General features: G+C 45.3%; 1 protein-coding gene across 11 annotated transcripts in view; it reads right to left on the bottom strand.

Moving 5' to 3' along the window:
* AKAP13 (A-kinase anchoring protein 13) overlaps nucleotides 1–2,728 on the bottom strand; it is a 253,883-nt gene extending 251,155 nt beyond the window's left edge. For 10 of the 11 annotated variants that reach the window (XM_074317391.2, XM_074317390.2, XM_074317392.2 and 7 more), the window contains exon 1: nucleotides 2,494–2,727. The gene's annotated coding sequence lies outside the window, so the exon portion shown is untranslated. Of the gene's footprint in view, nucleotides 1–2,493 lie in introns of all 11 variants that reach the window. The other variant, XM_074317388.2, reaches the window with a different exon arrangement.
* Nucleotides 2,729–26,931: the final 24,203 nt, after the last annotated feature.

Below are 26,931 nucleotides of genomic sequence, written 5' to 3'. Positions count from 1 at the left end.
ATCTGTCCTGCAGTTTTAAGCATTTCACCAAAAAAGGGAGACCGTTTCTAAATCAGAACCACTTTTTGAAATCCACATGCATCTTTTCAAGACGTAATTAAAGGTTCAAAAGAAAGGTTAGAAATCCTTTTGAAGTAAACTAAATTTCATCACAGATCTGCAAGTGAACTGTCATTTTGGACAAGTTCCCAGTTAGTAGTTCTATATGCACTACCACTCACTAGTACAAAGCTCTTCACCCAATTCAAACGCATACTCAACACCTGCATTGCATTAAGACTCCTTCCCGGCAAAGAGGGTACTAAGTTAAATAATAAGGCTATTTTGTACACCTGAAACTGATAATATTAAATTAAAAAAAAAAAAGAAAGAAAGAAAGAAGGCCCATCACAAGCCAAATAATAAGGCTATTTTGTACACCTGAAACTGATAATATTAAATTTAAAAAAAAAAAGAAAGAAAGAAAGAAGGCCCATCACAAGCCTCAAGGAGACATACTAGAGGAGTCCACTCATATGACCATTATCTAGTTAGCATTCGTCAGGCAAATAAATGAAGTGTGAGAAATGCTAAAACAAAAGTATGTGTAACATGCCATCCCAGCTCAGAGAAGGAAAGCAACTGGCCTACTTGTCCCATTATGTTGTAACAGTATTTGTTTACATTTCGTCCCTCCCTGACAACCCTTCCAACCTGTCAACCTCTGGCCCGACAATCCCCCCACGCAGGCACACACAACAGAAAGGAAAGCTGTAAGAACAAGAATTTCGACTCCTGAAAGTGATCTTGTTGTTGTAGTTTAAAATGCACAATGCTTATTTGTTGATATATATGATGTAAGCATTACACTTTTCAAAATACATATATTCATAAACTGGAAAAAAAAAGTACAAAGCTTCCGCCATCAGGGCAATTTTCTTTTTCTTTAGCTTCGCCAGGCAAGAAAGTGAAGTTTTCAAGAGGCCAACCAAACCAGAAAAACCCAGGAACACTTCCCTACATTACTCACTTAGCATAAGAAACCAATCAAAACCAACTGCCACACACACTGTTTCTCGAATTTTTCTTTTTAATTTAGCAGATGTCAAAAGGATATAACAACTGATATTAACACATCCTGGTCATTTTGTTCCACTTGAATTTGACTGACATTGAAGCCAGTTCCACCTGGAGGGTTTAAACAGAATTACTCTCACATGGTAAGCTAAATGAACCAAATTTAGTAGAATCGCGCAATCAAAACTTGTCAACAAGGCTCGCCCTTAACGCAGTCTGCAAGCCCCCAAGATACCACCAAGGACTAACGGCAAGAACTGTTAACAGTGATTGATCTCAGCTGATCCTAACTCCTTTACAAACTTGCAAAAAAATGATCTTTCAAAAACTGCTGTATTTGTCCTGATCTGGGCAATCCAATGTCTTAGAAAAACAGAATAATCTGCTTCTTCTGAAAATAAAAAGAAGGGTTGCCGAATAAGAAAAAGAAGGGCACATCGCTTTTTCCTTTAGCTCTGTATGCCTGAGGCAATAAACTCTCAAAATAACTTCACTGAGTGTAAAAGCTAAGAATGAACAACACCAGAATACAATCCAACTTTCACTGTGAATTCTAAGTTCACAGTAAGATCTAGAAACTTAAATGGGATGAAATCATTTTGCTTTAACAACTATTTCCAAACACCAAATACACCCGTCTATCCTTCTTTCTTGATAAAAAATATTTTGAGGGTTTTCCCGATAGTGTGTTAAAACTTTTCACATACTGCTTGACTTTGCAAAAAAAAAAAAAAAAAAAAGTGTCAGTAAGCCATATTTAAAAAAAAAAAAGAAGATTTGGTCTCAAAGTATGGCTGCATTTGAACACGGTATCGAGTTGAGCCCGTTGCACGGTCCCAGAGCCGGTCCCCTCTTGGCTGCACGCCTCCGACCCGCGCGGGTCCCTGGCAGGCGCCAAAAGCGCCCCCCAAAGGCGAGCGATGCCCGGCGTGTTTACCGCCCGCGTCCGCCCCGGAGAGCTGCTCCCTCGCGTCTCCAGCACTAGTTCGCGGACTCGGTCGGATGCGAGGGATCCATTGAGCAGCCGAAGCTCCCCGACCCCGGAGGAGCCGACCCGGGGAAGCCCCGAGTCTGGGGGTCCAGGCCCCGCGGGGTGAGGGGGCACATGAGGGGGCATCCGCGGCGTTGCCGGGCGGCCGCGCCCCCCAGCCCGGGAACTGAGGCGCCCTCGAAGTGGGGCTGCGGGCCCGGCACAGCCCCGGAGCAGACAATGCGGGAGAGCGGGGCGCGGAGGGAGGAGGGGGCTGCAGAGCCGGGGACGCTCGGAGGCCGCCCATTCATCCCCGCCTGCCCGCGCGTCCCTCCCCGCCCTGGCGGCCCCGGACCCCAGCCCCCTCTCGGAGGAGCGGCCGTAGGGGAGGGGCCCGCGCTCCTCGCTGGACCCCTCCTCAAATCACAAAACTTCCCCCAACTCCGCCAACTAAGTTGCGCTCTCACCGTGTGGCGCCCGGGGCTCCCCCGCGGGCCGAGTCCAAGCAGCTCCGCAGCTTCGTCGCGGAGAAAGACAATAGGCGGCCGCTCCCCCGGCGGCGGCGACGGTTTGAGGCTGCGGCGGCCGAGGCGAGAAGCAGGCACGGCGGTCCCAGCGGAGCCCAGGAGCTTTTCCGCGGCTGCTCCAGCTCCGCGCTGGCCCTGAACACAGCGCCCGACCGACCGCGCATGCGCCCCAAGCCGCTCGGGGCGGGCGGACCAGCCTGTGGTAACGCCTACGAGCCCTGCCGAGAATAAGCGTGGAGCCAAGAGTTGCGAGCTGGGATTACACGGAAGAGCTGCCCGTCAAGCTCCGTGAGACCAATAGGAAGGCACCTGGGCGGTGCGCTCAGGTTGCTAAGGAAGGCTGAGGTTGAACGCCGGGGCTGGACCGCGGCAGTGACATCCTAGTCGGGTGGAAAGGTTGCCCTGGGAAATGCCCACCCACCCTCTCTCCTCTCCGCCCTGACTCCGGAAACCGCCCTTCCCCTGTGTGCTGGTGCTTACCTGAACTGGAGCACTTTCCGCACATACTGAAATGGTTTATTTTTCAATTTCCCTCCACTTAAACTCGGAAAGTGGGATTTAGACTTCTCTGTGTCTAGTGTCCAGGAGTCATTGCTAGGTATTCAATGTGTTTCTTGGATGGATGGATGGATGGATGGATGGATCTGAGGAGGCATCAGGATTGTGACAATGCATTCCAGGTACTTTTGGCTACTCAGTCACCTCAAAATCATACAGTCTTCGAGTTTCAAAGGACCTCAGAAATCATCTGGTGGCATTTGAGAGAAACAAAATGTCTCTTGGTACAGGAAGAAACTTCATTTTGATGGCTGTGTGTTTATTTTAATGCATATGGGGGAGGGGCAGGGGGAAACGTCTATCACGTCAAACCTTTATTTCATTGACGTTATTTCTTAGATCAAATAGAAAGTTGCAAAAAATGAGTCTCCCTAAAGGAAATAGTAAGTAGAAAATGGAGACACTTTACGTGGAGTTCAAGAACGCGCAAATTGATAATGACTGAAGTAAGTATACTGGTTACCTACGGGGGGGGGGGGGGGGGGGGGCCTGGGGGGAAGGGTTATTGGCCCAGAGGCAACAGGAGGGGTGTTGGAAGTGGTCTGTATTTTGATCTGGGTGGTGGATAACAGCTGTAGACACATGTGGAAATTCATCCAGCTGTACACCTAAGATTAGTCCACTTTACACATTTTACACATGTATTTTTATGTCAATTTTTAAAACTACTGGTATAGGATATAGAAAAAAAAATGCGAAGACGAAAATGACTGCCCTTTGGGAAACCCTGAGCCAGGCAAGCTCACTACCAGTGACTGAATACCATGAGAAAACTCAGTGCTTGTAACAGGCCCTGCCATTGTTCCGTGGCTCGAAATCTCAGAAATGCTTCTAGCCCTGAACTGAAATTTGCTTCCCTAAGTGGACTTGGTTCCCACACGTATTTTCTTAGTTCACTCTCACAGAGTGAAAAAACAAGGCCAAACATTTCCAGGGCTTCTTGTGAAATGATCTTGTGCAATCGTGCTGCTTACCCTCCTTCACCCTCACTCTGATGTCTTTGTCAATATTTACAAGGTGACACAGACAGAGGAGACCCCTAGACTCCTAGATCCTTGACTCTGCCACAAAGCAGCCATAGATGACTCCTCCTCAGAGAACCTCAGTCTCCTGTAAAGCAAAGGAGCTAACCTAGAAAACTGCTCGGACCCTAACTTGTGATACTAAGATGGTGTCTTAAGTATTAAGACCTGGTCTGTTACAGAGGCAGCAGGAAATGTTACCTTGTCATCTTTCTAGTGACTGCTGATAACACCATTGCCTGCTTCCTGCTCAGCAGAATTTACACCTTTCCAACGGGGTGCACTTTTCCAAGTTCACTGCGACTACAAGTCACCTGGGAGATTGAGTTAAATATGGATTTTGACTCGGCTCCAAGGTGGAATCTGGGAGTCTGCATTTCTGACAAGCTCCCTGGCGATACTGACACTGCTGGTCTGGGACCCCACTTTGAGTAGCAAGGGTCTCGTCTAAATTCCACAGACAGCTGAGCCCTTATCTTCTTTGGGAAGTCCTATCTGCATGGCTGGCACTTTCTCATCATTCAAGTATCAGCTCTAATGTCCCTTAGCAGAGAAAATATCCTTGGCCAGCCTATCTAAAATAACCCACTCTTACCTAGTCCCTCCCATTCATATTACTCAGTTTTTTTCATAGCATTTATCCCAGTCTGAAAGTATCCTATTTATTTCATGTGTTTATTGACTGTCTCCCCGATTACAACATAAGCTACCTGAAGTCTGCTTTGTTTACAGATTTTATCTCTCTGTACCTATAATAGTGCCTGTAGGAACAGTCGGGAACCAATAAAAGTTTGGCATGAAAGAATTTGTACAGGAAGAGCGACTATGAGATGCCCTCAAACTGAGTGTCCCTGATACTAGAAATTTGTTCTTCCAAAGCACACCAAACGTCTCTATCCAGTGTGCCCCATTTCAGCAGAAAGCAATTTGGGGTTTAGAAATTTTCTCTCATTGGGGCAGTGCAGGAGGCTTGGGTATGTGTTCACAGGGAGCAGAGGACCTTCCAGAAAAAGGAAGAGCATACCAAGACGTGGAGGTATATCGGAAAGACAACACACACGAGAAACTGGAGGGGGCAGACGGAGCGGGTGAAACTGAAGGAAGTCAGCCGAAGCCCGGTTGCCATGCCTGACTAAGGAGCACACTGTTCTGAAAGGCCGAGAGGAACCCTCAAAACATTTAAGCGAACTATTGAGGACAGATGTTCATCTTAGATCACCCTAGCACCATGGGCTTAGGCTGGATTTAAGTGGGGGATGAGGATGAGAGGCAGGGGACAGAGGAATCGCTAATGGATCCAGGAAGGAGATTTTGCCGTCCAGACCTAAGTTTTCTCTTCTCGGGTGGCAGAGGGAACCTTCCTTCCTCAATGTCAAGCCCAATGTTGTCCAATAGAAATACGTGGTGAGTCATACACGTGATCTAAAATGTTCTAGTAGCCACATTTAAAAGGAAAAAAAAAAGGTAAAATTAATTTTAAGGATTTTTTAAAACAACTATATCCCAAATATTACCATTTTAACATGTAATCTATATCAAATTTAGTAATGAGGTATCTTACATCATTTTTCTCATACTAAGTCTTCAATATAACCCAGTGAGTATTTGACATTTGCAGCACATCTCAATTCAGATTGGCCGTATTTCAAACGCTCAAACGCCACGTATGGCTGGTGGCTACGGTACAGTCAGTATAGGTCAGGTTGATCGATTCTGAAACAGTCTCTGTCCCAGGAGTTGATTCCAAACCACAGCATGTGCCTCAGGCCGTAAGTCCCACACTCTGCCTCTTTCATTTGCATTATCTCATTTATTTTTTACACCCCTGGGCTGGTGCTATTATGCCCCTTCTGAAAGAAACTCAGGCTTAAAGAGATTAAGTAACTTGCTCCAAATCACATAGCTACTGATTGGCAAAGCTTATCTCCCAAAGGGTTGAAAACTAAGGGAAAGTCGCTAAATCCAGTTTAGAATAGCACACCCACTAGGTCTTCCCTCACTTGGGCTCTCTCACCTCCTCCCCTCCCTTTCTCCCTTTAAAACTGTGAGAGCTCAGACTATCTCCAGAGTAGGTGTTCAGTGAAGAGGTATTTAAGCAACCAATCCCTTGTTCAGGATCTATCCCTATAACACGTTTCAGAAATTCTGCAGAATTTCTGCAGAATTCAGAACAATGTCAAAGAATGGATTAGAGTTATATGCTGGATTACTAATAAATGCATGGTGAATGGCATTGATCATTCTGATTATTTACTTTTAAGGACCTTGATGCATACCCATTGCAAATAGTCATCCAGAAAGCTTATGCTGGTTTCCATCCTTGCTGGTAGAGTGTCAGAGTGCCTAACTGCCCTGACTTAAGTTCATCTTATCTTAGAAAGAACAGAGCTTTCGAAGCAGCCACAGCTGGTGGCTCAAATTCTGTTTGTAAAGCAATCCCTCCCATCCAGTAGTCACGCGATGACAAACACATAACCCTTAGCACGTTACCTGGCACAGTGCAAGTGCTCGGCCCACTTGAACTTCCTCCTTTACGGACATAAAGAGAAACACAGTCTAGGAGTAGGTCTCATTATGCAGAAAATATGCTGTTAGAGAAATGCCAGAAAACACAGACCAGGCCACAACTGGAAGAGAATTTCCAACAAAAAGTGCATCTTGTCATTATCCGTATTGAGCTCCCCAATAGAGGTGGCAGTCATCGAGTCTCCTGCTGCCAAGTTCACCAGCCTTCAATTAATACATGCCAGATGTACCACGAGTGATAGAACAATTTATTTAATTTCTGAAACCCTTGATTTTCTCCATAATGACCCTTCCAGTAATAGGTTTGCTTAAAGGCTGCTCAGGGGATCAAATTAAGCTTCTAAGGTGATTATATTTCCAATGGTAGAAGAATTAGGGGCTGCTGGGTTGACGCAAAAAAGGGAATCAGAGAGCCTCAGGACAGAAGGACCGCCCTGGCCTCAAAAATAAGTTACTGCTGTATTTCCTGGTTGGGAGTCAAGGGGATTTAACTTGGGGGTTGTAAAAGGGTCTGGAGATTCCCTTCCAATAACTGCAAAAGAAAACCAGAGTCACTTTTTGGGGTAACCTTATTTTGATTTGATTCGGTTTGGTTTGGTGTTTAAGCGTAGGTTGCAGTTTGGAGAAGATGGGCACTGTTATTCTGATTCCAGAGAGATTTATGGACTGGCTCAAGGACTGCACATTTCATCCAATTGCTTTTCTCTTTATGCCCAGCCTTTTCCAGTTTATTCAGCTGCTCTGATAATTATCCCCAATTATTTATAATGGTAGGTTTCTGAAGCTGGAGTTAGAGAGAAACACCATGTTTTTTGAGGCCTAAGCACTATTTAATGGAAAGGGACTCCAACAACTCGTGTGAAGCCTAAACTCAGGTTTCCTTGGGAAGACTTTTTTATTTTATTTTGTTTTCACCTCTAATACAATTTTTTTTTTCCAAAATGATATGGAGTTTGCAATATTAAAGGACAGAAATCCTTATTTGCACACAACTGTTACCAATAGCTACAGTTTCAGCACAACTTAAATCAACTTTTCTTTCTTTCTTTTTAATGGAGCAAACATATCACTTGTAATTTTTCTTGTGTTTTTTTCAGATCTTACAATATATAAATACCCAGATACCAAGTACTTCAGTAAAGAGCTGGTTAATTAGAATATAATTGAGTCAGAATCTTGTTTTTTTCCCTACTTTTTATTATCGAATATACAGTTCATATGCAAACTTTACCAGTTGTCCCAATATGATTTTTATAGTTGTATGCTTGTTTTTCCCCTCCAGGATCTGCTCAAAGCTCATATATTGTGTTTATTAATAATGTCTCTTTAGACTCCTTTAATTTAGAGAGGTTGCCTTGTCTTTTTCTTTTCCTTTACCGTTGGGTCTTTCATGACATTGACTTATTTGAAGAGTCTAGATCAACTGTTTTGTAGTTTGTTGCACAACCTGGATTTGTCTGATTGCTCCCTCATTGGCAGAATCAGGTTAATTTTTTTGCAAGAATACTACCTAGGTGATATATCCTTTCCATCGCATCACATCATAAGGGTCCATTTGGCCCCTATTAAACCAGTATCTTTGAAGTACTTTCCTTGAAACATTAGTTTCTAGAGCTATTTGTTATAAAAAGCGTTGTCTGTTTAAGGGAATACAGGAAATGCTTTATATTCTATATTCCTGTTCTCTTGAAAAAAATCACTGCGCATAGTATCATCACATATTAAGGCTCTGAGAAGTACTGCACTTACAAACTTGTTTAGCTTTGTTTAACCCCATTTTCTCAAACTTACTTGATCATAAAACCAATTTCTCTTGGGAAACACATTAATCTCTCATAGAGGAAAACTGACGTATTGTGAACAGAAGCAGTTGGGATGGATGCTGGAAAGGCAAAATCAACAGACGCCCATCTCAATCACCTTCCCTCCCAAATCCATTCCTTTTTCTGTTTAGTCGTCAGTAAAGGTCACCACATGGGCTGAAACCTGTAAGTCCCTTCTGACACCTCCCTCTGCCCTGCCCCAAACACCCAGATTGATGCCAAGTCCTTCTGACTGTCTAGCTTCACGTGGCAAAGCATGTCTTCTGGTTTCTTCTTTCCTGTCCCTACTGATTTGTTTACCTGTACCGATAATACCCTCTTATTGCATCTTTGCCTGGTTAATTCCTCAAACTTAAAAGCCAGCTCAAAAACTGAAGCTCCCAACTTAGGAGGAGTCAGATTAGTCACCAACTTCTAGGAAGATAGTTCTGGGCCTTGCTGGAGCTGCTCTCAAAGTTAAATATAGCTCTTAACCAAGACCTTTGGAACTTGGGAAAACTTGGAAACAGATACAGGCGAAAAGCCGGCCCTTCACCTCCTCTTCTCTCTCTCCAAAACTGCCTAAATGTAGAAATCCATTCATCCACATCTAAGGCATCAGAGAATGTTTTTAAAATTTCACATCTGTGTCTCAATTTGCGAAACTTCACTGAAGTTTATGAAAGAACGATTTAATTTTGTTTTCTTTTCCCTCTCTGGCTTCAATTCGGATTTGATGGGTCTCCGTCACATTAGCTTGAGGAGGCCCTCTGTTAATGCACTTAAATCTTGACCTCCAGACCCCAGTAGGTGTGTAATTCCCAGCTGAGCTGTGACTGGAACTCCACGTGGGGAAGCTTTGGCCTCAGCACATATTAGGGACAAAGCTTGTGACACAAGACACTCTTTAGCAGGGGTAATTTTAGCTGGTCTCTTGCAGTAGATATCAGGACGACTTGGAAATCTGCTTTACTTCTCTTTGTTTTTTTCTCTCAAGGTCTTCGTCTCTCCCTTTTCATTTTAAGTACAACACTACCTCCTGGTTTTCTATTTTAAGTATTCAGTGACAGAAAGACAGCAGCTGTATCACACACACACACACACACACACACACACACACACACACACACGGAGCCCGATTTGAAAAGTAAGCCCAGACCTGTCTCACTTCAGCAGGGTTGCCAAGGCAGAGAGTAACCTTCCAAATAACTTTTGTGTTGGGACCTGGGTTTGTCTCTGCTGACAGTTACACATTCCAGCTTGTCATTTGTCTCTGACTTGCTTTCTCAAATGCTTCCATTGAGTTATGCCACTTATCACCTGCTTAGTATGTGACACTTTATCTGCCAAGACAAATGTCATATTAGAAGAGCCCGCTGGTGAATGAGGACAAAGAAGGATTGCAACACAGAAAGCTCGGGCTTTTTCTTTTAATCCGCTTTCTACGTCTGCTCTCCAGACCCTGCCTGTTGCTGGGGGTAGTGGGATTTTTATTCTATGCCGGCGTGCGGTGCTCTATTTAGGTTATAGAGACAGAGCATCAGATAAACGGGTCCTGATTGGTAGGACACACTGCCCTTGAAACTCGAAAACCCTGACAGTACATTTGATCAAAAGAAGTGACGGTGATTAAAAACAAATGTTCACAAATGTTGTGGCGCTACCAAAAAATGAGGTCATCAGATTTTCAGGGCCCTTCTATAGACCTTTCACAATCATAATATTTTTTTAACTTAATGAACTAAATGCTTTTGAAAGTGAGAAGCTGACAGCTTTGGTTAGGGCCAGAAATAGACGGCAAGCAGTGGGGTGCCTTCACAGCAAAACTTTATAGTCCTACACTGCTTCTGTAATAAATTTCAGGGCTGGGCTACAGCCCTCGTGCTCTATCACACCTGAGAAGCCTCTCAGAGAACCTGTTTGTCAGAGTGAAAATCATTGTCTCCAGATTTGGTAAAAATCTCAAAATCGGGTCCATGTTATGAGAACCTTGGATTTGGCTCTGCAAGTGACGCAACGCCACCCCGCAACGCCACCCCCAATGAACACAACCCAAATCCCATCCAGCAGGAACTTCTTTGACAATTTCAATTTTTGAAGCTATAACTTTCTCTTTTCTGTGTGTGTGTGTGGGGGGGTGGGGGTTAAATAGTGTCATGAGTCCATAAAAACACATGAAATCTGTGGACGTAAAATTTCACGGCAATTTAAAAAAGCAAATCTGATCGCGTTACCCTCCTGCTTGGACTTCTTCAAAGACTACACATTTCATGTGAAAGCCCACATTGCATAGCTTAGTTCCCCAGACGCTTTCTGATCTGACCTGAGCACCGGTCCAGCTTCTGCTTTGGTCTCCCCACCCCTCCCCTCTCCACTCCTCCCACCACAATCCCTCTGGCCTGCAGGTCAGAACTAATGGTGACTTCACACTCTGCCGGGCATATGCTGTTCTGGCACGGGCAGAGCCAATGCCCACCTTCCCTCTTCTCCTGGTCTAGTCCTGACGTTCAGACTCTCAACAGCCCCCACTTCCCACCATATCTTACTCCCCAACACGCACACCCATCAAGAATTTCCTGAGCATTCCATGGAGATAGTCTTCCTAGGACGTGCTCAGCGTTCTCTTTTGGTCCTTATAGATGTCACAATAGTCCTATTTGTCTGTTTCCCCCTCTACATTGACCCCCACAATTCATTTATATATTCCCCAGCTCAGGGTTCAGTTCCTAACACAAACAACGTGCTTAATCATTTTTATTGCATAAAAGAACAATGGCACTGCCTATTGTGTTTCTAGAGCACAGAATACCCTGCACTGCATTTCCGATCAATGAGTCCTATGTTAAGAAGAAGAGCTGGTACAACGACTCTCAGAGGAACTTGGGAAGAGAAAGATGTACAGGTCAGTCCAGGAGATGGGGTGCCAGGTACAGGTAACTAGGAGCCAGACAGCGTCCAGAACTCTTTCACATGTCATTTCTCATTTAACGTTCTCAAAACCTGTCCACTGGAAGCCGTGCTTTCTCCATGGTGGATGCACAGCAACGTCTCCTTTCTCTAGGGGACTCTGGGTAAGGAGAACACCACCTAGTTTCCGTCTTTGGAAAGAAGGAAGATGCATATTACTTAGCTCTACAGGAGCCTCGGTCTGTAGATCCTGACACACTCGGACCCCCACATTTGCAGACAAAGTTCAGATTCAGAGACAGACACGGAGATGATGGGGAAGGCCTGGACCAAGGAAAACATGTGACAAACCTTTTTTTCTGTTATGCTTACATGTCTACAAACCCATGTCCCTGGTTATGGGATAGCGTGCTGTCATCGTAGACATTTTCTTCGGGACTAGCTCACCTGGTGGTTATTATTTAATAATACGAAGCAGCCATGCCTCCATTTGGACACATTATAGTCATCTTTAAGGAGGGCCCCGGGTACCGTGAAGAGCAGAATTCAGCGGGGCCGCTTCCACCTACGTGACTGCGGGACTGTTTTCTGCCACAGCGGCACCGATAATGCTTCGTCTATGACCACAGCTCCGAAGACCTGCCCAGTTCATCTCTTTGGTGCCCAGGAGAAATGCTCTTTCTCCTCAGGACAGCCCCCTGGAGTGGGTGAAACCAGCTGTACCTTAGCAAGCCCCGGCCTGGGATTCACTGGGCCTGAGGTTATTCTGAGACTTTTCTGACTCACAATTTTGGGGCCGACTCTGAGCACCAAGCCCCAGCCCTGCCCTCGTTTGCTTTTTCTCTGGGCTGATTCACACTGGGTTGGGATTTTATTGTCAGCAGTCATAATTGGGCATGGGTGGAACTTGGATTTTAAAGATGACAGAAGGCCAAGTCGAGGGCTCTGCTGGCTTTGTTATTGACTGTGTCGTTTTTCTTAATTGAAAAGAGGAAGGAAGGAAAGAAGAAAGAGAAATGTTCCACCAACGTCAGCTGAAATCTGTCCTCTTCTACCCTCTATATTTTCTCCAAGGCTTGTCCTGGATCTGGCTCACAGACAGGAAGCCAGGTCTAGTAGAAAAAGTGTAGATTTGGAATCAGCACGTCTGAGTAAGTGTGTGGTGGTGGGCACGTTATTTAACCTCTTCCAACCTCTGACTCCTCATCTGTAGAACAGCAATAGTAATATTTACCTGGTAGGGTGGTCATGATGGTTAGGAATACTCCACAGAAAGTGGCTGGCACATGAGGACGCATCTCATAAGTGACAAATATAATTGCTATAGCTATTTTTATTAAGGGGCCCTTTGAAGCAGTGAGAATGTGGCCTCACAGGGTAGACTCTGAGATTGTGGCACGTTGTCATACGCTCCCCTTGAGTGGGGCCTGGGGTGTGTCTGGTGTCATGGTGGTTAGGTCCCAGGGATGGACTCAAGCTGTGAAAATGACCACAGCAGTCAGGACGGGAGACAACCAGGCAACAGACGAAGGACAGAGTTCCGTCTGGCTCAGTGGCCAGGGGCTCCCCCACTTACTATCAGAAGGATCTCTGCCACGGTGCTTAAATCACTAGGGCTAGGTTCTCTTATCTGGACTTATCTGTATCGCTACCTTTGTGTTGTCCCGAGGATTAGAAGAGATCACATATGCAAAGTGCCTACTGCACACAAAGTGCTTAGGCAAAAATTATCTTAGACGCTAAGGAGAGACAAGTTGAAATGTATAGAGGTCAAGTGAAGTATGGCATAGACTTTGGAGCAATGCTGCCTGGTTCTAATCTGTGTTCCACGGCGGTCTGCCTCATTTTCTCATTTGTAAAATGGGTATAATCATAGCTTCCTTTTTCATATGTTTGTCACGAGGGATAAATGAGTTAATATCTATAAAGCATTTAGAACGTCACTTGGCATGTGGCCAAATACTATATAAGTACTGATTAAATAGATAAATAGAGGGGTCAGTGCTGGCACAGAACAAAAGATAACACCAGAATGGAAGAAATCAAAGCTGGTTGACCCTGGATCAGAATGGGGCATAAAGAAGGAAGGAAGTAATGAAGCAAGAGCTTCAAAGGTAGTTGCCCTAAGCTGAGCTGCAATATTTGTATTCACGTCACTTTGTTTTTATTTGGTGGCAGTCAGTGAACTGTGGGTATGTCAGCCTGGATTAAATATTGGGTGGACACAGTCCTTCCAAGGAGCCATGGGCTTCAGGAGAATGGCCTGATATGACTGTAACAGCAGGGCCTACTTCCTCAGCTCCCCAGACCTGAGACCTGAGAAGAGCAGCTCGACACCTTTTCTGGGGGATGGGTTTGCTCAGGGAAAGCCTGCTCCTCAAGGAAGGGCCAGGACCATTTCCGAGACCAAATGAGGAGTCGATAGGAAACTGTGGCCACTTCTGCTTCTTCTGCTGTCTGATTTTGGTGCACACGTTGGACATAAAATGTTCACATTCCAGTGATGGAGAGCCAACTGTGCAAATTCCTGGCAGGCAAATTGAGGCCCATTATCTGTAATTACAGTTGCCCGAATTCCATGCCAGAGAGTCCCTGTTTTCCAGCCGTCAGTAATCGCAGCTGCTGCTCTGGGGCCAAATGCATCCAGGGAAAAGTCCCAAGAATGGAGAAGAGCCGGCCTCCTGGCAGCCATTGTCAAGAAACCCAGTTCTCCTCTGCTTACAACCTTCAAACGGCTCTGCAGCTCTCAGGATAAATGCTTCAGTTAGGCTGGTCAACACCTGGTCCATCTCCATCTTCTCCCCTTCTTAAGCCACTCTGAATCACTCGTTTCTGATGAACGACCTGGTCCCCGATTCCATCATGCTGCCCTTTGTTAAGGTGCTGTCCCTGTGTGATTTAGTCCTTCTGCCTGGAGTCACCCTGTCCCTAACTCCAACTCACCCTTAAGCATTTAGCTCGTGTCCCCCTCTCTTCTCTCAGAAGCTTTCCTTGACTCCCTCAGACTGAACTGAATTCCTTTTCTCTGGGCTTCCGTTGTGCCTGTGCGTAGATGGCCACCTTCTCACTGTGCCCTCACATGGAGGAATGAGACAGCGAGCTCTCTGGTGTCTCTTATAAGGGCACCAATCCCATCAAGAGGGCCCCATCCTCATGACCTCATCTAACCCTAATTACCTCCCAGAGGCCCCATCTTCAAATACCATCACACCGGGGATAGGGTTTTAACATACAAATTTGGTGGAGGGGGGGGGTTATATACATTCAGTCCCTAACAGTCCCTAATAAATTAAATAAGTAGATAATAAAAGTCATGTCACCTTTTGCCAGGAGCCCACAATTTACCACCCGTGACCCATCAGAATTCACACACCATCGAAAAGTCCTCTTTCGGATCAGCCATTCTAAAACCAGGTAGACATGCTAACAATGGGCCAAAAATACTGGTTCCCGTACTGAGCCACGTGTATATCCTTGGTTGTTCCTCTGTCGTGGATTCACCACAGATGAGCAAGACATCCTGATGTGTCAGTTTAGTGAGCTCTGTTTCTCCTTCTCGTTGGTTACCCTGCGTGTAAATCAGCTGTACTGAGAGGCTGCAATGTGGCAGGCACGTGCCAATGTTATCATCTCCTCTAATCTCAGCATAACCCTGAGAGTGGAAATTATTATGCTCTTTTTTTAGATGAGAAACTGAATCTCAATGAGATGAAGTCATGTTTACAACATCAAGTAACCAGTAGTTGGCGGAGTCCACATTGGAACCCAAGACTTCCCAAAGGCTCGGGGAAGATTTTGGTGTCTGTGTTGCTTGTCCAAATATTCATTCACTCCTTGAACCAATATTTACTGAGCTCCTACTATGTGCCAGGCTCTGTGCAGATGATGGGGATACAGTAATGACTAAAACACCCACAAAAATCCCCTCCCTGACTACTTCCTTTCCAGGTATGGGAGAAAGATAATGAACAAAACAAATAAGCAAAATAACTAGTGTATTATACGGTGATAAGTGAAAAGTAGACCAAGGGAGAAGAGAAGGATTACTGGGTAGGAGGAAATCAGATTTGAAAATACATTGGTCAGGAAAGGCTTTATAGAGGAGACAGTTAAGCCAAGATATGGAAAAGGTTAAGTTCTATCAGACTTTCATTAATTCTGAGGCCCCAAAGACTCAAGGGAGAGTAACTGTTTTTGAAAAGCCATTTTGTCAGGATGTTTAAGTAACAGCCTCAAATTGACTTAAGTAAAAAGTGGGAACTTATTAACTCAGGAAACTGAGAAGTCCAGGCCAGGCTGGATTTAGGGGTCAAACAATGTAATTAGGACACAAGCTCCTTTTTTTTATATCTGTCTTACTTCATTTGGGCTGCTGTATCAAAAGTGCTCTAGCCTGGGTGGCTTAAACAACAGCCATTTATTTCTCCAAGACCAAGATGCTGGCAGACTCAGTGTCAGAAGGGAACTGGCTTCCTGGTTTATAGATGGCTGTGTTCTCGCTGTGTCCTTACATGAAGGGAGTGGCGAGAGATCTCTCTGTGGTCTCTTTTGTAAAAGCACTGACTCCCATCGATGAAGGATTCCACCCTTACGAACTAATCATCTCACAAAGGCCCCACCAACTAATACCGTCTCGCTGGGGTTAGGATTTCCACATATGAATTTGGGGGGACACAAACGTTCAGGCCCTAGCAGTATCTCTGCTGTCCTCTCTGGAGGCTTTATTCTCTAGCTCCCCACGGAGGTAACCTGGCTACTGGCCCTTCCAGGCCAACATCCTGCCAGGTTCAATCCCAGAAGGAAGGAGAGAGCCTTTCTACCTACCGTCCAAGCAAATACTCATTGCATCGTATTGGGTTGCACGCTCACCTGGACACAATACTGTGCTCGGGAAAGGATCTGTGGCTCTGATTGTCTGTGCCTCGTCACTTATCTGCCCCTGAAATCAAAAGGAGAGTCACCCTATCAAACAGCAGGGGAGGGTGGGGCCCAGAGGAAATTTGGGGTGTTGGCAGAAGGAAATGAATGACTGCCGAGTGGAGAAAGCAATGTGTCTCCTCTACATCTCTGACCTAAAAGCAATTTATTTTATCCCACTGTGTACAATGCCGATTCAGTGTGCTCCAAACCCAGAGGATGGTGAAGCATAGGTTTTTCCCTAGGAGATGGTCTACAGAGAGGGGAAGCTTGTTCAGTGAGACTGGTGGTTTCTGGGGGGGGGGGGGGGTGGTCTCCTGTTACCACGCAGAGCATGTGGACGGGAGAGTCATGGGCAATCAGTCCCTGCAGAGTGGCTGCATGTGTGGTTTTGGCCTGTGACCTCTGGTGTTTCCTCCGTGGGCCCCAGGGAGCCACATCACAAGGGCTGGACATCACCAATGTCAAATTTCATGGCTGTTACAGTCTTGCTCCCCTCATCCCGACACATCACCCACTGGGCCTGACAACGTGTTAAGGCCGCAGTCCTAAATTCAGAAAACAGAACCCACTACTGTAGTTGAATGCCACTGTTTTTCTCGGAAGTTCCACGTTTGTGTTTTGGTCCCAGGGCTGAATCTGGACCTTACCACTTACGTGCTGTGCAACCCTGGGCAAGTCATGTGACTTCCTGAGCCTTGGTTTTCTCATTTGCATAGTGAGATCACCGAGAAGCATCAATAAATGACCTTGTAGACAGAAGCTAGCCAGCAGCCTGGCATACAGTGGGAGCTCGGAAAATGTTGTTCTTTTTTTTCCTGTTCCCTGCTCCCTTTTTCCATGAGGTCATTATCAATCTCCCTTGGAGTTCATATTATGCAACTTGCAGATAAACCTGTCATCTAAAAGGAATGCAGAGGATGGGCAAGAGAACCCTGGGGCGGAACTGGGGGCTGTGCAGTTGAATGGAAAATCATAGGCTTTGGAATTAGGCTGGGTTTCAAATCCAGGAGACCTTGGGAAAATTACTTAATATCCCAGAGTCATTTTTCTCATCTCCACAATGAGGAAAACATTTATTGCTATTTATGGCTGCAAGGATTAATTGAAATAATGTGTGTCAGGAACCATATAGAGGTCTTCAATGAGTCTTAGTTCTGTTTGTTTTGAAAAGTACTTAATGCCTCAGTGATACCTGAGGAACAGTCAAAAAACACATGAAAATGCCCAGAGCAAATTATCTAATTTTGGGGAGGCTAGAATGTCCAGACCTCTGCCTTATTTTCCTCCCTTTTGGCTTGGGTCTGTTTTTCCTTATGTTGGAGGCTGGGAACAGGAAATAAAAGTCAGTCAACAAAGGTGTAATGCTGTATGTTGTGGGCGGGAAAGCAAATAACTAAAAGATAGGATCCTTTTCCTTGTGAAGCTTCTGACCTAACGAAGGGAAATAAAATGTGCAAAAGAGGCCATTGGAACCACTAGTTAACAAGATAATGGCCCATCTGCCAAAGGCCAAGCTAGTCTGTGGAGGCGACACCAGAGTTGGTTGTGAAAAGTCAGAAAGACTCCTAAAGACAGAGATTAGCAGGCAGCCCAGAGGGGGAATGAGACATCTCCTGGGAGTGGGGTGCTGACCTCCCCTGACATTTGCACACCAGGAAGGCACCATGTGGAGGTGATGAGATAAGTGAAGAGCCTCTTGGGCAATGGAATGAGGTCAATCGCAAGTCGGTGTTATTACCTGTAACTACTGGCTCTGGTAACAAAAACAGTCTCCCAAGACTGACAGGTTAGAAGGAGAGCTGACATTCTCCCTTCGCACAGTGGGGACCGTCCTGTTGTCTGAGTTTTATCTAAGTGTGAACTTTCTGGCAATTCTTACGTGGTGGCAGGGCGAGCTTTCTCTGTGTAGGGTGGTACTGCACAAGCACTAGAATTCCCTCAAGCACCCCGTGTCAGCCCAGAACAAACCATGGTGTCACCTCTCACCGGAGTTTAGATCTGCCGCCCCCACCGCCCAGGACAGAGGACGCTGAAGGTGAGGCCACCCCCTCTGACACTGGTCTGCAGTTTCAGTCTCCCAGGCCTCCCGTGGCTTCTGAGCGGAACCTTCCTCTCTGCTGTTCCCTACAGCGGGGTGAGGTCATGCATGCTGGTTATGGGCATGGCTCTGTCTCTTACTTGCTGCATGCATTTAGCGAGCTAAATATTAGGATGCTGCTAATGATGGTCATTCCTAGGACTGCTGCAAGGTAATTCATTTAAAAGGCTTAGAGAAAGAGAGAGAGAGAGAGAGAGAGAGAGAGAGAGAGAGAGAGAGAGAGAGAGAGGAAGAGAGCGAGGGAGGGAGGGAGGAAGGGAGGGAGAGAGAAAGAAAGAAAGAAAAGAAAAGAGAAAGAAAAAAAGTAAATAAATAAAAGGCTTAGCACCGTGTCAGGCACACACTGATAACTTCACTAAACAGAAACTTTTTGTTACCTTAAACTAGTTGCAAGTTTGGTGACATTGGGATACTGTTTCTGTCTGTAGCACAAAGGGCAGATTTTTGTGGCCCAGAATGGACTGCAGTTTAGGTTAAATCCAGACGTGATTCTAGCCCGGGAGAATGAAGACTCTTCTCCCTTTAACTTTCTGGTGAGTTGAACGCTCGAAACACTCTGCAGTAGGAGGGTGCATGGAAAGACTCGTTGGAACAGAAGCCTGTGTGTACGCTAACATTTTTTTGTTTGAGTATTCAAAGTACAGCTACCCTTTCAAGGCATTGCATAGAAATGCACCTTATGTGTATGTCTGTTATGCATTCAGTAATATATTCCTGTAGTTTAGTTTATACACATATGTAAACTACACTGTTCGTTCATTTTCAGAATGGTGGCCTGGAGACAGAAAGACTCAACAATGGCTTGACCACTTGCTAAACGTGTGATGTGGAGAATGCTAGGTCCTGCCTCAGTGTCCTCTGTTGCACATTGTGAGTAAGTTATCTATCTCAGAGGGCTGCTGTGAGGATGAAATGGGATACCGAACGGGATGCGCCTGGCACAGAGCAGTATTTCCTTTTCTTCAGATGTTATATAAAAGTTGCACTGGGATACGGAGCATTGCCAACGGAGCCTTGGCGTCTTACCCAGCTCCTTTATGCCCTGGGACAGTTTGGAAGAAATGACTGATGAGAGAAAGGCTGCTTGGAGAAGACTTGACAAGGAAGAGAACTGGATGGCTAAACATACTTGATTCTTGATGCAATGTTAATGACTCTTACTACAACCGGAACCTTCTTTAGACAGATGATGGTGTCATGTAGCCTATCCTGGTAGGAGGTTTCAAAATGAATGAGGTTGTTTGGATAGAAGATTGCATTTATGACCTAGATCCACCCTCTCTCTGGACCACAGCTGACAAATGGACGGATGTGGATTCTCACGGTTCGGGCCCAGGAGGCTGAGAGGGTGGAGGCTGCAGCCCTGGGCTGGGAGGGAAGAGACCTGAGGACTGGTCCCACTCACTGCTCGCCCGTGGGTGTGTCACTTCATGTCTGGGTCTCAGCTTCCGTGGGTTCCAACTGATATTCTCTAAATCCCTTCCAAGTCCTGGTGTTGTATAATTCCATAAATGTGTAACTTGGTTCCTAGCTGAAGAACATGGTCTTACTGGACTAAAGCGATGCCAACACGAAATTGCCTCATTCCGTTATGAAATGTCTCTGGCTTTCTCCAAGGGGCAGGGAAGAGTTCAGCCAGATGAATAATGAGGATGAAAGAATACGTCACTAAATCCAGGACAGAGTCTGGTCTGCAATGACTTACAGGGGATGCCCTCTGCTGCCTGTAATACCCCGGCCCCTGTGACCTGATTCCTTCTGGTCAGGAAGAAGCTTTTTCACTCTCTGACCGAGGTTGTTCTCTTGTATTCCAAGCTGTTTTGCACGTCCACGTCAGCCCAGAGAGTCTTCTCTCTGCTCTCAGACACCCAGCTGGGGCAGCCCACGAACTCTTTCCACTTGTTATGGTGGAGGGATGTGTCAGAACACGTCGAGTCATGGGGAAAGCATGAGTGCTCCTATGTGCTTCCCAAACAGGTCCCTCGGGGCTGTTTTCTCTGGAACCAAGTTCATTTACTTGACAAACTCGCAGAACAGAGATGTCTCTAAAATTCCAGGAGGACTGTCTGTTCCCAGGTGAAGTACTTTGTTTGGTTGTGTTTATACATTTGATAGGCCTCTCCTGAGAGAAGCCACCCATTGAGTGGGGAGAACTGGCCACCCAGAATATAACTGGGCATTTTCTAACACAGGCAAACTGAATTGACCACGTTTACGTTTTTTAAGCACTTGGCCATTGATGGAGTCCCTTCACATGCTTTGTATCACCTATTGGCTTCCCAACATCACTGCCTGGTAGGTATTATTAAACCCATTTAACAGATGAGGAAAGTGAGGTTTAGGGAGACTTGGTGTTGTTCAAAGTCACATAACAAATAAAGACTGGACCTGGGCACTGAAATCCAAGTCATCTAATCCTGAGTTCAGTGTTCTTACCATGAATACAACAGAACAAGGAAAATGATTCAAATCCACATCCCCACAAAAGCAGGAAGAATTCTGTGAACATTCCTCAGTCACTGATCTCATGACTCATCGGCCCAAGTTGTTTGCCAATACCATTTTCATCCTGGTTTAGTCATTTTCCTGACACCTATGTTTCATGCAGAATAAAATTAAGTAGATAAGATCCTGGGGCCACACATAAGAAGTTTACATTCCAGAGAAACCATTCAAGTGAGAGAACAATGTTTTATGTGTTTTTGTTCAAAGTGAGGGCAGACTAAGGGGCAGGAGACTCAAAAAAATAAAAAAGGTTCTTCTAGGAAAACTTGTTCCATGAAAGCAAGTTAAAGTCGTCAATACATTCTTTCGTTCATCAAATATTAACTAAGTATCTATTATGTGTCAAGCTCTGTACTAGCAACTGGGGACAGAATGAAGACAGAATCCCCACCATCAAGTGACTGACAGCTCCATGGGGGGCAAAGAAACATGAACAAGTCATTGCAATCAGATGTGACGAGAACTCCTGGAGAGACATGTATGTAAAGTTCTGTGGTTACACTGAGATAGGGCAGGCCTGACAGAAGAGGTTAGTATTTTCCTCAGATTGTAAAGGATTAATGTCATCTTGCCAAACACATAAGGGGGAGATGATCATTTCAGAAAATCAGCACCAACAGCAGCAGCTCCCCATGACCATATAATTACCCCCCGTGCCAGACACTGTTCTAAACATTCCGTCGACGTGAACTCATCTGAGCCTAACAATAAACCACAAGGAAGTTTTGTAATTAGCTCCATTTTTCAGAGGAGGAAATGGACAGACTGACTTATCCAAAGTCACCCAGCTAGTAAGTGGCAGAGTCAGGATTTGAACCTGGGCCATTCCACCCCACCGACCACAGAGATGCTTACAGGGGAAGGGCAACCGGTGCAGAGGTGAGGAGGTGAGAGCTTGGGTGTTTGTGTGAAGCGCTCGGAGCACTAGCGTGTGCCTGGAGCCTGGCACACAAACTGTCTGTCTTTGCTGCCCTCCCTCCGACCTCTCTGTGCCCCATCTCCCATTTTCTCACCACACTCTTCATGTTGTACCAGTGAAGATTGAGGCTGTAAACCTGTGAACGTGCTAGCCGGTGGTGACAACCGCCCAAAGACAGGTTTTCTCTCTTTTCTTTTCTCCTGACAGCTGACCAGAGACCTTGCTCCCTGCGGTCCCATGGGGGAGGCTGTGGGAGGGGCCAGTGTGCCTCTGATTCACAAGCCCTTGAGAAAGTGAGTGGGGAAACCCTGGCAACCCCTAGCCGTGACTTTTGGCCCCTTGTCCTGAGAAGTCATCAAACCACAGCCCGGATAATCCAGATTAGCAAACGCCTTCAGAAGAAAAGGGGCATGGAGGCTCTGCTGTCTGTGGGTTCTTGCTTTCTTTTAGATTTAAGCCTGGAATGATGATTATTTATTGATTTATTTATCACCATTTTGTCAGTTCTTTGATGCTCTTAGGAAGATGAAAAGAAAAATGATCCTGCAGGCTTAGTTATTTTCAGCAGAAGGGTTGGTCCCAATAATGAGCCCTTCAACCACAGGAAACTCAAAGTCCCAAAACTCGTCCAACTATAACAGCAACCCTATGATGTAGACTCAATTCACCAGATTTTCCCAATGAAGCAAATGTGATTCAGGGAGCTTCAGTAAGTTGCAAAAGGTCACACAGCTCATAGACGACGGGGCCATGATTCTAACCCAAGTTTGTCTAAATTCAGTCCCTCCACTTCTCTCTCCACACCAGGCTCACCACTCACTCGCTGCCTGACCTGCAGGAAATCATGTCACCTCTCTGGGCTGAAATGTCATCATTTACATGAAGACAATAAAATAATCTTCATTAAATAACTGTACAGATGAAATGAGGTAATGCGTGGGAAGATTTATAGCTACGTCTTATACATAGAAAGAACTTAATAAATGTTTGTAGTTATTACAATTCTCTAGGGAAATCAGGCTTGTGGAGAAGCTGGAAGTTTATGACTTGTTTTGAGTAGCATACTTGCCAATCTCTCTCTCTTATTCATTCAGCATTTATGGGCCACCTCTATCGTATAAGGACGCCTACATAGGGTACATTTCGGCCTTCCAGAGCTTTGAGCCAAGGCCATGGGTATCTCCCAGCTCTGGGAGTCCTATTTTCCAAAGGAAGGAATTACTTCCTTCCTGGTCTCTAGAATAAGTGAAGAGACCTGTGTGTAGCCACAGTATTTGTTGGTCTCCTTTCCTATTTTCTTCTCCTGTTTCTTTCAGCCTCCAAATACACAGTGGCTACATTCTAAAACAGGGACTACTATTGTGAAGGTTCTGCCAACAGGCCTCTCCTCTCAGATTACAGGAATCCTAAAGCTCCAGTTAATTGCCTCTCTCTCTCTCTCTCTGTCTCTCTCTCTCTCTCTCTCTCTCTCTCTCTCTCTCTCTCTCTCTCTCTCTCTCAAGCTTTAGCTGCCTCTCCAGAGACTAGCAGGTCCTCTCTGAAAGAAGAGAAGCAAAACCCAGCAGAACCGGTCATCCACGAGGTGAACAGTTGACTAGCCACAGATGTCCCCCAAGTCCTTGCCATGAGCAAAGCACTCTGTGTTGGCTGGCATTGTGGAGGGCATGGCCGTAACCATGACACAGCCCTAGGACAAGGCAAAGAGCACCACAGACCATACATGATAGTTTTATTTATTTAACTGTGGCTGATTGTCAGAAGGCAGCATTTAGATGCAAGGTGAATTGCACGGCTCCCTGGGCTAGGTGCAACGGCTTCAGAAAGGACAGAGAGAAGTGTAAGCATGTGTGTGTGTGTTGTGATTGGTGTTAGGTTCCCATTGGGAGGCAAGTTGAGTAGGAACTCTGTTCATGGGATGGAGAATGGGGCAACGGTGGGTCGCAAGATCCAGGAAAAATGGGGAAGGATTAGAGGCAATATATCTAGTTAGAGTACAAAGATTCTCTGGGAGGAGCCCAGGCCATCATAGGTATTTAATCCGAAGGGTGGTTCAAGGCAATACACATGAAATCAAGTAACATCCATCCTGATTGGGTTCATGGAAGCCAGTTGACCTATCCACACACCACAACTTTTTGAGAAGGCTAGTCCTGGATGCATCAATGCTTTTCGGAGTAATCACCTAGAACCCTTCACTTCTTGCCCTTGAGAATAGGAAAGTGAAAGAGCCCCTAATTCATAGACTTGCTGGACTGTGAAAGCACAACGGTCAGATTCAGAAGAAACAGAACCTAACCTCTTCTGTTCTGGCCCGAATCCTGGGCTTAACATAACTTCTTTCTGCTCGCAAAGATTTCCTTCTGGATCCTCACTCCCTTAGATGTGGTCTTGCCCCTGACCTTGGGACCTGCATGAAATGAAGCATAGGAAAGGGACTGAAAAAAGTGGTTAAGAACTAGGACCAAGAAAAAGGTTCACTCTGTATGGTGCCTGGTATCTGTTTCAGGAATGGGCGAGACTTGTTTAAAGTGTTGACTGGATTGGACCACTTGTGAATGTAAAATACAATGGTATTGACACATGTGTTAATTTACAATTTTATCAAGATGTAAATTTTTTGTTGAGGTACAAATGACAGACAAGATTATATTAGTTTCAGGCATACAACATTATGATTCAAAATGATCACCACAATAAATCTAGTTAATATATGTTCCATAGCTCCAAAAATTCTCTTTTCTTGTGATGAGGACTTTTAAAACCTACTCTCTTAGCAACATTCAACTATGCAATACAGTATCATTAACTATTGTCACCATGCTGTATGTTACACCCCCAGGACTTATTTATAACTGTAAGTTTGTACGTCTTGACCTTTTTTGCTCATTTCACCCACCTCCCACCCTCACCTATGGCAACCATCAGTCTGTCTTGTTCTCTGGATCTAAGAGCTTGATTTGGGGGGGGGGGGGTGAAGGTAGGGGGAGGGGTTGTTTTTTGTTTTTAGATTCCACATATGGGTGAGATCATACAGTATTTGTCTTTCTCAGTCTCACATATTTCACTCAGCATAATACCCTCTAGGTTCATCTATGTTGTTGTAGATGGCTAGAGTTCATTCTTTTTTATGGCTGAGTAATATTTATATGTATTTCACATTTTCTTTATTAATCTATTGGTGGACACTTACGTTGTTTGCATAGCTTGGCTATTATAAAGAATGCTACAATGAACATAGGGGCTGCTCTTTCTGAATTAGTGTTTTTGGGTTTTTTTTGGATAAATACCAAGAAATGGAATTGCTGGGTCATAAGGTAGTTCCATTTCCAGATTTTTGAGGAACCTCCATACTGTTTTCCATAGCGGCTGCACCAATCTGCAATCCCACCAACAGAGCATGGGGGTTCCCATTTCGCCATATCCTCACCAACACTTGTTTCTATCAAGATGTAATTTTATTGAAGTTTTTAATACTAATAATTTCATCATTCTGTTTTATGTTTGTGTGTCATTTTGTACAAAGCACAGATTTGTTGCAGATCTATTTGTTGTGTATTTCTTAATCTTAATGCCTCCGGCTAACTGATTGTGAGATAGATTCAAAGTATTCTCTCTTGTGTTACTTTGGGAGAAGGGATGAAGGAACAGAAATAGCAGGGTGAGCAATGGAAAAAGGAGGGAGTGGGGTTTTAACCTTGGTCCCCCAGAGGCAGCAAAGGAAAAACAACACAAAGCGAATGAGAAATCCAGAAAGTCATGGAAAGGAGAGGGAAACGCCTCAGGAAATGCAAGAGAAAGCAAAGGCGGAGGACTAGGAAATAGACAGAGACTGACAGTCCCAAGCACGGGCACTAAAGGAAGTGGGAGAGTCCCACTTGGAGATGGAAGCATTTTCCAAAGAGATGAAAGCTGGTCACTGCTGGAAACAAAAAGGAAGTTGGAAGCAAAGCGCATGATGGGGTGACCGCTCTGCCGCGGACCAGGTGCTGGATGCCAGTTGAGGTAAAGCTGTGTAAGTAGGAGCTTTACCTGGGCAGACACACGCTGCAGAGCCTGGAAATAATTCCAACATAAATCCCTTAAAAAACACGAAACAATACCGGGGGTGCCAAAAACATGTCTACAAGTGGACACTTTGGTCAGCGTTGCTCAAGCAGTAGTTCGCCGTCATCAGAAGTGTCTGGGTGCTGATGGGAACCACTATGAGCACCTCTTGTCATTGCAGACGTCACACGTGACTTGTATTCATCTCCTGTTATTGGTATGTATCGAGTATTACAATTTTAATACAGTTTTCCTTTCTTAAAATGTGCACACGTTTTCTTGGCCCCCTCTGTGTATGGAAATGGATTCCCAACAACCCTGGGTGCTCAGGCTTGAGCTGAGTCCCTATAAACTGTGGGGTAAGCCTTTGACCACAGAGGAGAAGGGAGTGCACATTTGTTGATCAGCACGACAATGCCGAGAAAGGGAAGCTGTTATCTGCACTTCACAGGTGAGCAGAGGGATGGAGTATAAAGTGACAATGTATTATTCATCCATTCCCAAGGTCACACGGCCCAGAAGTGTGAAGCTGAGATTCAAACCCCCAGCCTTTCCATGCCCAAGCCTCACCGCTTACGTCATGCTGGGCATTGTTTCATTTTTGGAAATCCCACCGAGGGCCAAGTTCTTTGTAGACTTTCTCTGAGCTATAACAGGAGCCAGCCGTGTGCTTAAGTGTCAGCGTGTCAGCATTTCAAAAACCTGCCACTTCCCCGTGACCCCAACACCTAGAGCTAAAATGGAACAGGGTCTCAGAGCCCAAGCGTTTCTTTCCTTTTCTGATGATCTCATGGGGCATAGGGGTGAGGCAGGAAGCCCGGAGTGGGGTAGAGTCCAGATTAGGAAATATATCCCTAACTGGCACGTGGGCTTGCTGTCATATATTCTCGCCTCATACTCAGAGCCGCGTTTAAGAAATATAGTCCCCAGAAGAGGGAACACAGCCCGTAGGTTTTCCTTCTGCTATTTGGAGGGATGGTGTGATAGGATTACTTTATGTCTTTGTTAGAAACACCTTTGTTTGGCCTTCTGTCTTAAATGATTTGAAAGTAGAAGCATTTTAAATAAAAATAGCGA

Source organism: Rhinolophus sinicus, chromosome 13 (assembly GCF_057876585.1).
Source record: "Rhinolophus sinicus isolate RSI-liver-muscle chromosome 13, RSI-T2T, whole genome shotgun sequence".
Lineage (NCBI taxonomy): Eukaryota > Metazoa > Chordata > Mammalia > Chiroptera > Rhinolophidae > Rhinolophus > Rhinolophus sinicus.
This window is presented reverse-complemented; position numbering and strand designations above follow the sequence as displayed.